This window comes from Peromyscus leucopus, chromosome 18 (genome assembly GCF_004664715.2).
Source record: "Peromyscus leucopus breed LL Stock chromosome 18, UCI_PerLeu_2.1, whole genome shotgun sequence".
Classification (NCBI taxonomy): Eukaryota; Metazoa; Chordata; class Mammalia; order Rodentia; family Cricetidae; genus Peromyscus; species Peromyscus leucopus.
The window spans coordinates 17,323,014-17,328,876 of NC_051078.1; positions in this window are offsets into that span (position 1 = coordinate 17,323,014).

Here is a 5,863-nt window from a genome sequence, read left to right on the forward strand (position 1 = left end):
CTCTGCAGATGATGAAAAGCAAAACATGGACACAAATCCAGCTACAAAATCCTTAACCTACAATCTATCTGCAAGAAGTGTTGAGGGCAAAAGTGACACAGAACTTATAGGAATAGTGAGCCAAAGTTTGGTTTAATCTGAGGCCCACACCATGAAATGGAGTCCATAGATGGCCAGGAACAAGAGAGTGGATGGCTCAGTGATGTAAGATACGACCAAATACTACTGGAAAATAAATAAATAAAAATAGTTTCCTAATGATGTTCTTCTATACTTATAGATCACTGCCTTACCCAGTCATCATCAAAGAGGCTTCCCCTGGCAGCAGGTGGAGAGCAGGTGCAGAGAGCCACAGCTAGACATTATACAGAGTGTCTGAATTGGAGGGCTCCATCCAGTTCCTCCATAGAAGAAGGCAAGAAAAACTGTAGAGTCAGAAGGGATGGAAAACAGCAAGAGAGCATGGCCCACCAAAGCACCTAAGCAGAGCTCACATGGGTTCCTGGAGACTAAAGCTGCAAATATGGGCTTGCATGGGCATTACCAGGTCCTCTGCGTCTGTGCTATGGCTGTCGGTTTGCTGTTTGTGGGACTCCTGACAGTGGGATCAGGTACATCTCTGACTCTTTCACCTGCTCTTGGGACTCTTTTCCTCCTATTGGCGTGTTTGACTGTAGGGCATTAGGGGCCTCCTCATTTCTGAAGAGGAAATGGAGGGAGAGTGGATCTGTGGGAGAGGGGAAGTGGGAAGAAACTAGGAGGAGTAACTGCGGAGGGGAGGGGAAACTGTGGTCAGGGTGTCTTGTGTAAGAAAAGAATCTATTTTCAGTTTGTAAAAAGGTAGTCTGATGTGATTCCATTTAGCAAACTAGGAGTAGTAGTTCTTCCCCCAATGCCTATGAGCATCCTGGTCATATTTATAGTACCAGACAAGAGTTTTCTCCTATGGAACTGGCCTTAAACAGAATCAGAAAACTACTGTTTACTCCCATAACATTCATGCCAGCAATGCACCCGTGACAATGTAGATACAAATGACCTTTTAAGAAACTAAGCTACTTGTAAATAGAAGTATACCAGGTGTTATTATCTGCCAAATAAAAATACAAATCTGAAGATTAACTGTTAGTAAAATTATAGAAAAGCTTTCTTGGTAGAATGTTATGCTATTTGCTCCCAGAAATTTTTCTGTAATGTTGAGATTTTTTTGTTGTTATTGTTTTGTTTGTTTGTTTGTTTAAGACAGGGTGTTTCTGTGTGTATCCCTGTCTGGACTTAAACTCAGAAACCTACCTGCCTCTGCTTCCTAAGTGCTGGAATTAAAGACATACACCATCACAACTGACCAGATTTCTATAAATTGATTAAAAAAAAAAAACATTTTTCAATTCATAACAGCCCTGCTTCTCTGTCACCATTTTGATCAGGGAAAATAATTGAGCCTCTCTAGTTATCATACCTCACAAAATGATAGGAAAATATTTTATAATGCCTTAATGTTGCTTTAGTTTTTAAAACATCAATGTGGTTGTTTGACTAGGAATGGCCTCTGTAGGCTCAAATATTTGAATGCTTAGTCATTAGAGAGGGAAGCTACTTGAAAGAGATTAAGAAGGAGTGACCTGGATGGAGTGTGTGCAGCCTTGTTGGAGAAAGTGTGTCACTAAGGGGTGGGCCTTGGGGTTTCAGAAACCCAAGCCAGAGCCAGTAGCTGATGTGCTATCCTAATTAGTCTTAACAATAAAAACCTGGAGTCAAATACCAAGGGTGAAAGCTGTAAGATCAGAGAAGCAGAGCAGAGACTTCTTAACTCTACAAAATCTCAACCTGAATTGGAGCAATCCGGTGTCTATGAATTCCCAGACTGAATGGGGCAGAGAATCTGTCTCCATCTATCTGCCTTATATTCCTGTCTACACCTCCCTAGTGTTGGGATTAAAGGCCTGAGCCTCCCATGTCCTAGGATCAAAGGTGTGAGTGCCATCAAGGCCTGGCCTCTACTCTTAACTATTGGCTAGCTCTGCCCCCTGATCTTCAGGCCAGCTTTGTCAGAACAGAAACAAAATATCATATAACAAGTGGCTCTCTCTCTTCCTGCTGCTTGTGGTCCTGTATGTAGAACTCTCAAATTCTCCAGCACCATGTTTGACTTCACACTGCCATATTCCCCACCACAATGAAAATGGACTAAAGCTCTGAAACCGTAAGCAAGCTCCAGTTAAGTGCTTTCCTTTATAAGAGTTATTGTGGTCATGGTAACTCTTCACAACAATAGAACATTGACTAAGACAAACAATAAAATGGATTTTATTTATAAGGAAAATTAATGAATAATACTACAAGTTTGAAAGAGTCTTAAGTGGTGAAATTATCTATGTTTTTCTAATATACACAAAATGATGTACTGATTAGAGTTCAGTAATGAGGTGGATATGAGGTGGGTTTTTGGTAGGAATGACGGTTCATTATTGCAAGCTGAGCACTCAGAAGGATGACACAGAATTGCCAGGAGTTCACAGCTATCCTTGAGAACAGAGATGAGATTTTAAAAAGTACGAAGACTTAAATTCTATGAAATTTTATCCCTAATGAAGGTAAAGGCAAAGGCAGATGCTAAGGAGTCTTTGGCAACTGAGAACTTCTCTAAGTCGATAGTCCAACAATGTAGGAGGTGCAATGAAGGAAAACATCATGTGAGCAATTGGGGCACTACAGTCAGTCTTTCAGCTGATTTTTACCTGTTTACACAAATCAAATTTTACTGGATGCCAGCCATGCCATTTGATTACATTTTGCCTATAGCAACTTTTCTGCTATAATGGGAGAGCTTAACATTTGTGACAGGACCATGCCTCGAACAAAATTCTACAATATCCATTATCTAGACCCTCAAAACTTTTGCTGACTCCTGTTATAAGGAATTATTTTTTTGAGATCTTAGAACAGAAAACTATCTTTCCTATGAAAACTACAGAAATGATTTTCTCTACAGTACTGGTTCATTGTTCATTATCATGTGAGAGGTTTAATATGATGGTCTTCAGAATACAAAGGAAAATAATGCCAAGGTGGAAGAATACTGATCTTTGTGACTCACAGTCCTGAAATCTCTGTCTCTGGTGCAAGAAGAAGGTCAATTTAAAATATATTTAAATTACAGTAATTATAATACCTCCAATGTGTGACATTTCATATAACTTCAAGTGTTATTTCATCATCTTCAGTATTAAACAATAAATCTTTATATGGCTTTTAGGATTAGAAGAATAGTGAACTACACAAGTACCTATGCAGCAGCTGGAAGATGGATGATATATTAGTGAGTCCTCATTCTTCTTCAGTACCTCATTTTTTTTTCCTTATTCATCTTCTCATTTATTTCTTCTTGGCCAAAAAGGAAATCCACTTAACATATCTATATTGCTGAAAAGTATGGTAAAAAGTATAACTCACCCAAATTAGACATAGATGAGTCTCTTTCTACCTCATCTCCAATTTTACTTTGATTTGTGCCTTTTTCCTCTTTTATGTAGCAGAAGTCTAGACAAGTTTTACCATAAGTCAGGTTAACTTAACATCTGACATGTCCCACGTGATTGCTAAAATGTATTGCTATTCATAAAATACAGCTCATTTTAGAAACGATCAAAGTATAAATATAATGGTTCCATTACTATATCAAAGTGATCCTGAAATCTGTTCTTGGGACTTTTGTTATTTAGTCCTGCAAAAAATTTTCAAGCCAGAAGGAATTTCATTGAAATAGATTTGGAGTCAAAGTCAGTCATCTATAAAAATACAAAGAACAAGTAAGGAAGTTCTAGCTTTGGTACCCTTAGCTTTCTGTTCAACTTCTTTATCTCTCTCTCTCTCTCTCTCTCTCTCTCTCTCTCTCTCTCTCTCTCTCTCTTTCTCACACACACACACACACACACACACACACACACACACACACTATTAATAATGTGTTGGACTTCTAATAAGTTATATGAGAGTTTTATTGATTATTCTATGGATACTCACCTTACCTTCCATTCTTCCATTTTTTTCTACCTCTTGATTCAGTTTTCATATCTTTAAAGTTAATAATCCATCTTAACCAGATGCTAAATGTGTTCAGTCTGAGAATACAGGTTAGTAACTGTGACACACACATTTTCAATGTTAAGGCTACAGAACCTCATCTCCTCGTACAATAATCTATAGACAGCCTATGTGTTAACAGCCATTAAGTGACTGGAAGAAAATTACACTGAAAATTCAATGCTGTGTCTGAATTATCTATAATTATACATTGTTCTTAAAACAGCTCACCTACATAACATTTTAGGATAAATTCCATAAATCTATGTTTGTTATTAATATTCCCTTTTGCTGATAATATCTTATAGGAAAGAGAATTTATGAAATCAGCTTGTCAAAATACTTGTTATCAATAAAAATTCACAAAAGTATTTGAACTTCTTATACTTTTTGCACCCTAGGAAAGTAGTTCCAGTTTTCATCTTAGTATCTTGTTTTCTGGAGCTGATTTACATGTACCGACAATTGCCACTGCTTGGACCACCGTTCCAAATAATAAATGAGCTGCTTCATTCTAGACAGTCAACTTGACATGAACAGATGAGACAAGTAGCCTACTGAAGAGAGACTAATTCTTACCGATATCCAACTTGATTGATCGATACCAATTCTAAAGATAATATATTCATATTAATATTTCTCAAATGTTTAAAAATTTAGATTCTAAAAATATTCGCATATAGTAACAGAAACTGCTTCTAAATCATCTTCTACATTTTCTTTCTGTTAAAGATATATAAAAATCGATGACAAGTTGATTCAGCAATTAATAGCAAATAGGTGCTTTTCCAGAGAACCTGGGTTTGCTTCTCAGTACCTATAATGTGGCTCACAACCATCTATCATTCCAGTTTTAGAAGAGCTGGCACACCCTATTCCGGCACCAGACAAGACACAGTAGAAATTTACACTTGCAGGCAAAACATTCCTACACATAAAATAACAAATGCTTTTTAAATGATATATAAAATGAAATATCTATAAAATTATGGCCCACCTCAATTCTATTTTAATGATGCATTCATATTGAGTGTCTGGTTTTAGGCAAACTGTGTCCTCCAAAAAACTCTATGGTGATTCTGTATAGTGTGCTTTGAGAAGTATTCATGTTAAATGACTAAAAGAGTAAACTCCCAAATGTCATTTCCCAAAAGGTTTCATAGATTCCAATGGTGGAATTGCTGAGAATATGTGTCCTGTCATTTTTATTCAAGTCATTTGCTTGAGAATTCCTTGGCTCTTTGTTGAAAATGCTTTAAGACAGGAGGGAAGAAAGTGTAATAGAAAACAATGGTTCTCAGACATCCCTGTCTGGTCTGTAATCAACAGACGGAGCAGTTATGTGCTGTAACCGACCCAAAAGCCAGTGCATCTGGGGACAGCTGAAAACAACTCAATATGGAAAGAAATTGACAAGACTACACCATGCCTGATTACTTCTGAAAGTTCATCTGCTATAAAGTTCAGGAGACCAAGAGAATACAAATAGGAAAGGAAGAAGTCAAAGTATCTTTATTGTCGATGATATGATAGTATACATAAATGACCTTAAAAATCCACTGGGAAACTACGACAGTAGATAAACACTATCAGCAAAGTAGCAGGATACAAAACTAACACACAAAAATCAGTAGTCCCTCAATATACGAGTGATAAATGGACTGAAAATAAAATCAGGGAAGCACACCCTTAAAAAACAATCTCAAAAAATATCATGGGATAACTCTAATCAAGCAAGTGGAATAATTATATGATGAAAACTTTAAGACATTGTAGAAAG